Source organism: Podarcis cretensis, assembly GCF_951804945.1.
Source record: "Podarcis cretensis genome assembly, chromosome: 8".
In the NCBI taxonomy this organism is placed as follows: domain Eukaryota; kingdom Metazoa; phylum Chordata; class Lepidosauria; order Squamata; family Lacertidae; genus Podarcis; species Podarcis cretensis.
Window position 1 is genome coordinate 78,278,433 of NC_137177.1, and position 11,244 is coordinate 78,289,676.

Below are 11,244 nucleotides of genomic sequence, written 5' to 3' on the forward strand. Positions count from 1 at the left end.
CCCATCTGGCCAAGCTCACCCTGACCATTAATTTTACCTGCATTATGGTTCATCTGTTAAATTGCATTGCTTTTTAGAACAGGACCTCCTCAGCAGATTCCATGCCTCATTTGTAGGTACAACCAATTCAACTTCATTCCCAAGACGTCCTGGCACAGGGGGTTACAAACAAGCTTACACCATCCTTCATGTGACCACCATTTAGATATTTAAAGATGGCTAGCATATCTCCTGTCATTCTCTTATCCAGGCTAAACATACCCAACTCCCCCAACAGTTCCTCATAAGGCCTGGTTTCCAGACCTTTGATTATCTTGGTCACCCTCCTCTGCACACATTCCAGCTCATCAGTATTCTTCTTAAACTCTGGCACCCATAACAAGACACAATACTTCAAGTGTGGTCTGACCAAGGCAGAATAAAATGGTACTATTACTTCCCTTCAACTGCACACTATACTTCTGTTGATGCAGCCTATGATAGCATTAGCTTCTTTTTTGCTGTTTTGTCACACTCTTGGCTCATGTTTCGCTTGTTGTCTACCAAGACCCCTAGATCCTTTTGACATGTTGTACTGGCACGCCAGGTCACCACCACCATCACCAGATTTCATCTGATTTAAAAAGGGGAAAGTTCCTTAAAATGAGGAGGTTGGGGAAAAGGGCAGAAAGGCAGATTCAAGAGGGTCAAATAACTCCAAAATGCTTGGGAGTTGTTTAATTATACAATATTAGATGCTGAACTTGTGTTTATACAGCAAACCAGGGTCCAAAGGTAGAGAGCAGTAAGGAACACAATCTCGGGCAAGTTGAAAGATTTGGGACCAATAAAAGAAAGTATTTCACCACGCAGCACATAGTGAATCTATGGGACTTGCTCCAGTAAGAGACAATGACGGCCACCAACGTAGATTGATATAAAAGAGGTTTAGACAAATTCATGGAGGAAGAGAGGGCTATTGATGGCTACTAGAAAAAGTGGCTTTGCTCTGCCACCACAGTTGGAGGCAGCAATACTGGTTACTGGAAAGCACAGGAGGAGAGGGGGCTCTTGTGCTCAAATCCTGCTCTTTGGTTTTAGAACAGGATGTTGGACTAGGTGGGATTCTGGCCTGATGCTGCAGAGTTCTTCTTATGTTCTTAATGGTGCATGATTCCATTTCAGCAGTGGGATCAGGAATGGTCAAATTCAGGAAGGGTGAGACCAGAGCAGAATGAACCAGCAGAACAGTCAAGTAAGGAGAATGAAGGAAGTCCACTCAACCCTGGCAAGGAGCTTAGTGTTCTCCATGCCATCATGAAAAGCTAGTTGCTCTTCCAAACTTCACTTTGCTTTTGTCCAGAGATAGATCTTATCACCCAACAGAGCCTAAAAAGGGTTATATAAAGAAAGCAGAGAGCACCATCTCGGGCAGAGCCAAGACAAGAGGCAACACTTCCTCATTTCTATTCCTCTCTGCTGACCAAAGGGAGACACCCTGATTCTGAGCCATCATGAAATGGTCTATCCTGCTAGCTGTAATGATCCTGGTTTGTGCTACAAGAATTTTGGCTAACGAGGAGAGCCACACTGAGGACCAGGCTGGCGTCCTAGATGATGTGAGTAGAATTAACACTGAAAGCAGTGGGTGGGAGAAGGTGTGGACACTTGGAAGCTACCACCAGGTCTTGAGTAGTGGTGCTTTCTGTGGAGGCTGGTCCAAGAGGGCAACCAGGGCTTAGCCCTACCAAGAGAAATGCATTCAGACTCTGACCCCCCCTCAAAAGGTATTCGAGGGGCAGAAAACAAAGGACATGGAGGAAGGGATGAAGAATCTCTAGACGGGAAAACAAGTAAACTATTTTTAAATTTTACCAGGCCAATGTCCAGCACATCTTGAAGCGCCGTACGTCCTCCGGTAACGCCAAGGGCAGCAGCCACAGGGGCGCATCGGGAAGCTCTGGAGATGAGCCCAACATGGATGAGGCCAAAGACAGCCCTCTTATAGAAATTAGTAGGTGTAACACTAAATGGTGTGTGTGTGTGTGTGTGTGTGTGTGTGTGTGTGTGTGTGATCTTATTTTTATTTTATCAGGGCAAATGGCCATTATTCAACCAACTATTTGGGTTAAACGGGTTTACTTCCTGATTGGCCAGGCAGCTCTTCTGAGCATGCTCAATGCTCTATGGCCGCACCTGCACAGGGTTAGCTGTGGTTTTGACTATCATTGGATACAACCCAATGGACATGCTCTAAGTTGGAATAACAGGAGTCACATATGGCTCCACATGTATTATTTTTTGGAACACCCAATAAATTATCCATGGTCCTGGTGAAAATCAGTTTGGCTTTTTCTAAAAAAAAAATTGAGATCTCTTGCTTGGGCTTTCTCAGGAGTGTCTCTCCCCCACCCCCATGTGTGGAATGCTCTCCCCAGGAGGCATGTCTGGCTGTCTTTACCTGTTTTTTGTTGTCATGCAAAAACTTTTGGCTTCTTAAGGGTGGCATTGTGACCTGTTTCAGTGGGGAGGGATCTGGGTCCCAACTGTATAGTTCTATGATTCCAGGAACATTTTAACAGCATATGATGTGTGGGGTGTGGGTGAGTGTGTGGTGCCCATTTCGTTTGTTGGCCCCCTGGCCATGGATAAGTAACTCCAGAGCTAATCAACCTTCCTATACACAGATGAGTTCTGCAAGGGCAAAAGATCAGAGGAAGGGAGCTGACTGGCAGTGCCACCCCTTGGGTCTGTTGTAATTAAAAAGCTGCCAGGTTAGGGGAAGGTTGATTGAAGTTATGGGGCCCTGTGCCTCATTTGTCCTGAGGCTTTAGCCCATTCCTGCCCATGACATTGGATACAGCCCAAAGAGAACGATGAGCAGTCCCCCCCCCCTATCTACTACACTGACCTTCCTGAAGCAAATCAAAAAGATGTTCAGGAGAAGAAAGTCACTGACAGGCAAGTCAATGTAGGGAGGGTAGAAAGTCACTTCTGCAGCAGTGAGTCCTTAACCTCTCTTCTTTCTACAAATAGAGACTGCTGAGTCAGATATTCCTTCAGCAGGCCGTTAAGGAGGGCACAGCAATCATCCAAGACATGCCATCGTTCAGTGAAGCCACATAAGGCAAGGAGCCAGTGCAACAGAGTAGTCCTCATTGAGGATCTTCCTTCTTGGCACCTCAACCCAGAATGCAGAATCCCAGATTGATCTAAAAATCAGTTCCTTTGGACCCCAACCACCCACATATCTGAGGACCTTGATGCTTATGGATTCGGTTCAGCTCCAGGTTTTTAGGGAGGGGGGTTGGGGGTTGGGCAGGAAGTCTTGATTTCATGCACAACTCCACTCTGCCCCCCATCCCAAAAGGCTCTGGAAGGGGTGGAATTGGAGCCCATTTCAGGGAAAGAACATGCATAGCCATAACCACATAACATGAACCTACACATTACAATAGTGGTGGAAAGAGGAGCTTAACAGAATCTGTGGGACATCAAGCAATCTACACACTTTTTACTGTACAATCCTATTTAGGAAATTATCCTTAATATAACTTCAAATAATGAAACATTCTTTGTTTTAATTTCTAAAGTATAAGCAATCAATTGTGGCAAGTGGAGAAATGCTTTAATTAATTTCGATTGATGTTTTGTTTTCACATAATTAATAAAGAGGGCATTGCACGGCAAATTGCTCCTTTGTGAATTTTTTCTTAAATTTGTCATTACTGTTATTGGATTGTGATCATGCCTTCTGCTCGCCTGGATGGAGAGATGTGTGATTGTGGAAAATGTCAGAGGTTTGCAGCAGAGTTCATCCAGTGTGTAATTTAAGGGTTAACTTTGTAATGAGTAAAGTCAGCAAACCGAAAAAGCGGTGGTGGAGGCATTGCATTCCTTAGGCCAGCCTATCCAGACATGTAGATACTGATGCGTTTGAATCTCTTTTCCTGTTAACCTTGTTATTTTTAAATGCTTTTTAATAATTCTTTTCAACTGGTTTCTAATGGATACAAATACAAACACAAACACAAACACACACACACACAAACCCTTAGAGACTGGCACAGGGGGTTACTTCCCCATGGTACCTAATGTTTCCCACCACCTCATTGGTTCTCCAGTGACACAAGATGTTGGTCATGCAACTCCAACCTTAAGTGCGGAGTGAGGGTTGATTTCCCGCTTCACTTGTTAATTTTCAAATGCAGCAAGAGTCCCCCTGCCCCTACAATCTGAACTGCCAGATTAGTGAGGATTTGTGGGTATGATTCCACCCCCACCCCCGTACTTTTATACCACTTCTTATATCAGGAAGAATTCTGATATGGTTTACAAAGCCTGATAAATAAATAAATAAAATTATTATCGCTCAATAACCACCAAATTGCCTCACCCACTAAAAACACCCCTATACCCCCCTACAACCTGCTCTCCCACACTTGCAAACACAGGCAAGGACAGAGTCTCCCACATCCCCATCCAATTCCATCCCTCCATTCAGAGGCAGGACTTCTCCAGACTGAGTGGAAGCGTGTTTTATGGGATGGATTCCAGCACATCCCAGGAAATTTAGGTTTTCTGCAATCAGTGTGGATTACAGGGGTCTCTTTCCCTCATGAAATGGATGGGGGAAAAGGTCAGATACTTTCCTGCACAATCCCCAGTGGGCCAAATGTAACAAGTGATGTGTCTGTCCACCTGTCAATCACCATATATTAGGAGGTCATCAAGGTTGGAGTGTCAAAGCCCTGCATTAGGGCTCTTTTCCAGTCCCTTTCCATTGCACGTGGAAGCTCAGCACTACCTGACACACCTTGCACCTAATCCACTACAGGTGACTCATGTGTCCCTTGTCTGCACTGGGCACTCCTCCCACTCACCTCCATGTTAAATTCTCCCTGATCACTCCAGGAGGGGGCACAACCCCCCAGCTCCTGCTGGGACCCTCTACCAAGTCGTCCTCCTTGAAGCAGACATGGAGCATGGGGTGTTTCATGACGCCACCTGTCAATTAACTGACAGGAGGTTATCAGCATGATGGTTGGAGTGTCAAAGCCCTGCCTTTGCATGCTTTTGCACTCCCTGCAAGGAAGGAGGCTTCATCACCATTTGAAGGAGTCCATTCCACTGTCAAACAGTTCTTACCATCACAACATACTTCCTAATGTTTAGTCGGAATCTGTTTCCTTGTAACTTCAAGCCATCGGTTCTGGACCTACCCTCCAGAGCTGGAGAGAACAAGCTTACACCATCCTCCATGTGACAGCCATTTAGATATTTAAAGATGGCTAGCATATCTCCTGTCATTCTCTTATTCAGGCTAAACATACCCAACTCTCTCAACAGTTCCTCATATGGCCTGGTTTCCAGACCCTTGATTATCTTGGTCACCCTCTTCTGCACACATTTAAGCTCATCAATTTTCTTCTTAAACTGTGGCAAATTCAAGAGGGTCAAATAACTCCAAAATGCTTGGGAGTTGTTAAAAGATACAATATTCTTGGGAATTTAGCGTAGCTGATTGGATCGGGTCCAGCACACTTCCTTCTGTGCTCTCTCTCCGTCCTCCGGCAGCTACGTAGCAGAGCTCTGGCAGCGTAGAAACTGTTGGAGTGCGTGTGTGTACCGAATCAAACACACTCAGACGTTCGTGTGTACATATCTCAGTCTTTAATCATGCAGATAAACATCGTTAGAGAACACCCGGAGATAGAGCGCTCATCTTGTGCTCCTTCTCCATCAGAAGCCGGAACAGAACAGACAGACACACAGAGAAACACTCCCCTCTGTGAAGCTAGCCACGCCTCAGGAATGTGAGACGTGACTCAGAACTTCTTAACCCTATAAGTTCTGAATCTATCCACACCCCCTCTCGTCTCCAGTCCTGAGGGGACCTGTGGACATACATTTACAGACCTCTGAGAGATCAATCCCTTTCCCATTGCCTTCCTCCCCTTCCTGGCGTCCTTGTCAGGCAACTGTTGAACCTCCTCACAACTCCCAGGTTCGCACTGTGCGAAACCAACCCACACATTAGTGACCTGAAACCTCTCAGGTGGAATTCCCTTCGTGGCGCGAGTGGACCGTCTGAGCACAAACTCAGGTGCTCCCTCTGACTCACTGTGGTCAGCAGGTGTGTCTTCTCCATCAGTATCCTCCCCCTCTGACTTAACACATCTTCGGGCCTTTTGTACTTTGCTAACAGGAGACGAAGGCTCACTCTTGGGCTCTCTTTTAACAACCTGTGGAGATGCCCAACCCTGTTCTTGACCCTGTTCAGAGACTTGGTCTTCAGCAACAGGTTCAGCCTCTGCCTCTCCTTCCTCCTCAGAATCAGACAGACATTCTGAGAGAACATCATGCTTTGCATGAGTCTTTGACCAACCATTCTGTGCACAGAACTCAACATGTTTACTGATCAGAAGCTTGGTCTGATCACCTTCTGGATATGCAAACCTCCATCCCTTTGTCGCTGGTTCATACCCACAGAAGATCATTTTCTGGAATCTAGGGCCACCTTGCTTTTGTTGTGCTTTTGGTACCGGCACCAAGGCCTCTGACCCGAACACACGGAAGAAATGTATCTGCGGTTTCTCTCCGTGGAGCATAAAAAACGGGGTTTCACCTACCACTGAATTATAGGACCGGTTCACTGTCCTAATCCCTTCCCCCCAAAAGCTTGAAGGCAAACCAGAGTCAGCCAGTAAAACCTCTGTAGCTTTAACCAGAGCTTCACTTCTGAGCTCTGCCACGCCCCTCTCCTGAGGAGAAGTCACCTTGTGATGTATCCCTTTCTAGCGAAAGAACTTCTGCAGAGCAGACCCAGTAAACTCTGCACATCGGTCACTTTGGACCCCCTGCACCTTGGTGGAGAACCTTAGTTCCACCTCCGCAACCCAATTTTTTATCAGTTGCGCTGCATCTTCTTTGCATTTCAGTGTGAAGACCCAGGAGTTCTGGGTATGGTCATCTGTCAGCGTCAGCAAAAACCTGCCCCCCCCCCGACTTGGCTTTGGCATGGGCTCAAAAAGGTCTGTGTGCACAAGCTCAAAAGGTTTTGTGGTTACCCTCTCCACCCTGGGATAACTGCACCCTTTTACCTTTGCCATTTTGCAACACTGACCAGTTGCTTTCCCCCTCTGGAAATTGTACAGACATTGTTTTCGAAGCACACCTTATACCCCTCCTGTAAGAGACAAGGGACAGATAAAAGACAATGTTTCATCCCAGGTGCCATGTAAACTTCCAACTCCGCCTGCAAAACAGAAATATAAACATTTGCTATGTTAGACAAAGGTTTTTGTGTCCCATCAGCAAATTGCACTGTCTTTCCAGCTGAAACAGCTCTGCAGTTCCACATCTCGACAGCAGGTGTCGCTGTTATCAGGTGCCTGCTGGCTCCAGAGTCACCCTCTTCTGCACACATTTAAGCTCATCAATTTTCTTCTTAAACTGTGGCAAATTCAAGAGGGTCAAATAACTCCAAAATGCTTGGGAGTTGTTAAAAGATACAATATTAGAAGCTCAACTTGAATTTATACCACAAACCAGGGTAGGTACAATGAAGGCCAAGAACACACAAGCATAAGAAGCAACGTGGAAGAAGTTATTAGAGGCAAGGAAACTTGAGGTTGAATCCTGACAAGACAGAAGTACTGTTTTTGGGGGACAGGAGGCGGACAGGTGTGGAGGATTCCCTGGTCCTGAATGGGGTAACTGTGCCCCTGAAGGACCAGGGGCGCAGCCTGGGAGTCATTTTGGACTCACAGCTGTCCATGGAGGCACAGGTCAAATCTGTGTCCAGGGCAGCTGTTTACCAGCTCCATCTGGTACGTAGGTTGATACCCTACCTGCCTGCGGACTGTCTAGCCAGAGTGGTGCATGCTCTGGTTATCTCCCGCTTGGACTACTGCAATGCACTCTACGTGGGGCTACCTTTGAAGATGACTCGGAAACTACAACTAATCCAGAATGCGGCAGCTAGACTGGTTACTGGGGGCGGCCGCCGAGACCATATAACACCGGTCTTGAAAGACCTACATTGGCTCCCAGTACGTTTCCAAGCTCAATTCATAGTGTTGGTGCTGATCTTTAAAGCCCTAAACGGCCTCGGTCCAGTATACCTGAAGGAGTGTCTCCACCCCCATCGTTCTGCCCAGACGCTGAGGTCCAGTGCCGAGGGCCTTCTGGCGGTTCCCTCATTGCAAGAAGCAAAGCTACAGGGAACCAGGCAGAGGGCCTTCTCGGTAGTGGCGCCCACCCTGTGGAACGCCCTTCCAGCAGATGTCAAAGCGATAAACAACTACCTGACATTCAGAAGACATCTTAAGGCAGCCCTGTTCAGGGAAGCTTTTAACGTGTGATATTTTACTGTATTTTTGGTTTCTATGGAAGCCGCCCAGAGTGGCTGGGGAGGCCCAGCCAGATGGACAGGGTATAAATAAAAAATTATTATTATTATTATTATTATTATTATTATTATTATTATTATTATTATAGTGAAACTCTGCAGTGGCGTATGAAGGTGGCGGGGCTGCCCCAGGTGTCATCCAGAAGAGGGATGACATCCCCCCCCCCACGACTTGAATCCATAGCTGTCAACCGTCCCTTATTTGGCGGGAAAGTCCCTTATCCCAGTGCTGTGTCCAGCTGCTGTCCCTTATTGATGATGTCCCTTAAATTTCCTGGGTTTCAAAGAAAGCAGCTCCTCTCCCTCCCTCCCTGCCGGCCAGGGAGGAGGGAGGCTCCAATTGTGTTGCTTGGCAGCGTTGCTCACCCAATAAGGAGTCTAAGAACGACTGGGGGGGTGGAGCTTGCATGCCTTGTGCTGATCAAATCGGTCGTGTTGCCTGGGGACTCGCCTTTGCTCAGCGCTTCCCAGCGGAGAAGTGACAGTGGTTTTCCTTGCTGCATCCCCTTTGCCGAATTGCTGCGCTGTGGGAACCACCACTTGAGGCTTCGTTTGGCTGCTGGCTGGGCTTTCTGCCTTTGGCTCGGAGGAGCTCAGAAGTTGAACATACCTGTACCAGGAAAACCCCTTATTTTGGCTGCTGATCCCTTATTTTCAAGGCTGCTGGTCCCTTATTTTCAAATCTGTAAGTTGACAGCTATGCGCGAGTCCCAAGCCTACAGCAAGGGGCAAAGTGGCGGCAAAGCTGCTCTCTGTAGACTTGGGACTCAAGCAGCAGGATTCTGTGCTTCTGGTGGCAGCAGAGCCTCTGGCTGTCCTGGCACTTGCCCTTCTCAATCATGGCTGCCTGGGAGAGGAAGCGGTGAGTGGCCTGAGAGGTGTGTGGGGGGGTGAGTCAGGTGACGGGAAACAAGATGGCTGCCTTCCCCTGGTAAGGATGGAGGACCTTTTTGCAGAGAGTCCGGGATAGAGAGGGTGAGAGGAGGAGATGGGAAAGAGTTAAGACACAGATAGCGTGGGGACAGGAAATGAGTATCATGGAACAGGGAAGGAATCAACTCAGAAGGGAAAGTGGAGAGAGAGAGAGAGAGAGAGAGAGAGAGAGAGAGAGAGAGAGAATCTGGCTCCTCAGATCTGTGCAAATTAATAAAAAAAATAATCGCGGGAGCGAAGACAAGCGGGATTTCTCTCTGGAGAGGGAATCCAGCTCTTGGGAGAAAAAAGGGGGTGCTGCAAGGGTGCCGCAGCCCCCCAAAATACCCCTGGAAGGAGATCCAGGGGGCAGGATCCCGGCACGGCCATTTTGCGATTCCCCTGGCCACCAGGTAACCTCCTTTGGAGGCGACGAGAGCGGCGGGGTGGAAAGGCAGGCAGCGGGAAGCCATTACTATCCTCCAGGAGCGAAGCCCTGAGCTTGTGCGCAGAAGCAATTGGCTCTCAAACACTAAGAATTTAGGAGCTTGCGGGGGAGATTCTTCAGAGTTGGAAGAAGAAGAAAGGAGAGATTAAAAAGATAAAAGAGGAAAGGAAGGAGAGGATAAAGAGGAAGAAGAAGAGGAAGAAGAAGAAGAGGAGGAAGTAGAGAAACAGATTTAAGAACTTATTAAAATTGGACTTTTAAAAAAACAAAACATCATGGCGCTGAAATTATGGACATGGAATGTGAATGGGATGAACGATAAAAAAAAGAAATAAAATTGAACAATATTTAAAGCAAAATAATTTGGATATTATTTGTCTGCAAGAGATGCATGTGGCGAGACGACATAGAAAAATTTTAATCAATAAAAAATTAGGAAATGAGTTTATTTCATCTGACAAAAGCAAGAAGAGAGGGGTGGTATTGTACATAAAAAACAAATAAGAGGCTCAACAGATCTTCAAGGATGAAGAGGGCAGAATTATAGCAGTACAAGTCAAGTGGCAGGGCAAAAAATTGATAATTGTCGGAATATATGCACCAAATGGTAATAAAACGGACTTTTTTAAAGATCTGGAGGAAACGTTATTTGAATATTTGGACCAAAAGATTATAATAATGGGTGATATGAATGGAGTAGTTTCAATGGAAATGGATAGATTAAGAGCAGTGGGTAGGACAAAAGAAGGAAAACTACCCAAAACTTTTTTCTCTATGGTTGAGAACTGCAATTTGATTGATATTTGGAGATTAAGACACCCATTAGAAAAACAATTTACTTTCCTTTCAGAATCGAATCAATCGATGTCTAGAATTGATCAGATATGGATCTCTAATGAATTAACATCAAGAATTCTAAATATTGAAATACAGCCAAAGGTTCTTTCGGATCATAATGCAGTAAAATGTGTACTAAAAGGATATGCAGAAAAATCTTTCCGATGGAGAATAAATGACAATCTTTTTGATGATCAGAAAATAGTGGAAGGAGCACAAAAATGTTTGGCAGATGTAATGGGATAAGGGGTTGCTTGTGCGTAAGCGCCGAACCGCTCCAAGCTGAGTAGTTGGCTAAAACTTTCCCTGACCGGACAGCCCTTACTTCGTGGCTGTCTTAATCACGGGCAGAATCCGTCAGTGGGCGTTTCCTGAATTTCTTCCAACATAAAAGCTCCTTGACAGAGAGTCTCCGCCTGGATTCCCTGCGCGACAGCTTTCTGCGCAGAGTGGGCGTCCCAAGGGGAGGTCCTGAGCTCTCTCCACTGGTCTCGCTGGAAGCGTCCCTGAGCCTTTCCTCTGACGCCCCCTCCTCCTCTCCTTCCTCAGCGGAAGCTCTCCCTCTCTCCCTGCTGGTTCCCTCTCCAGCGTCTGGGAGCCTTGCCACAACCCTGGGCTCCGATGGCAGTTCCCTGACATCCACCTCCCCTCCAGG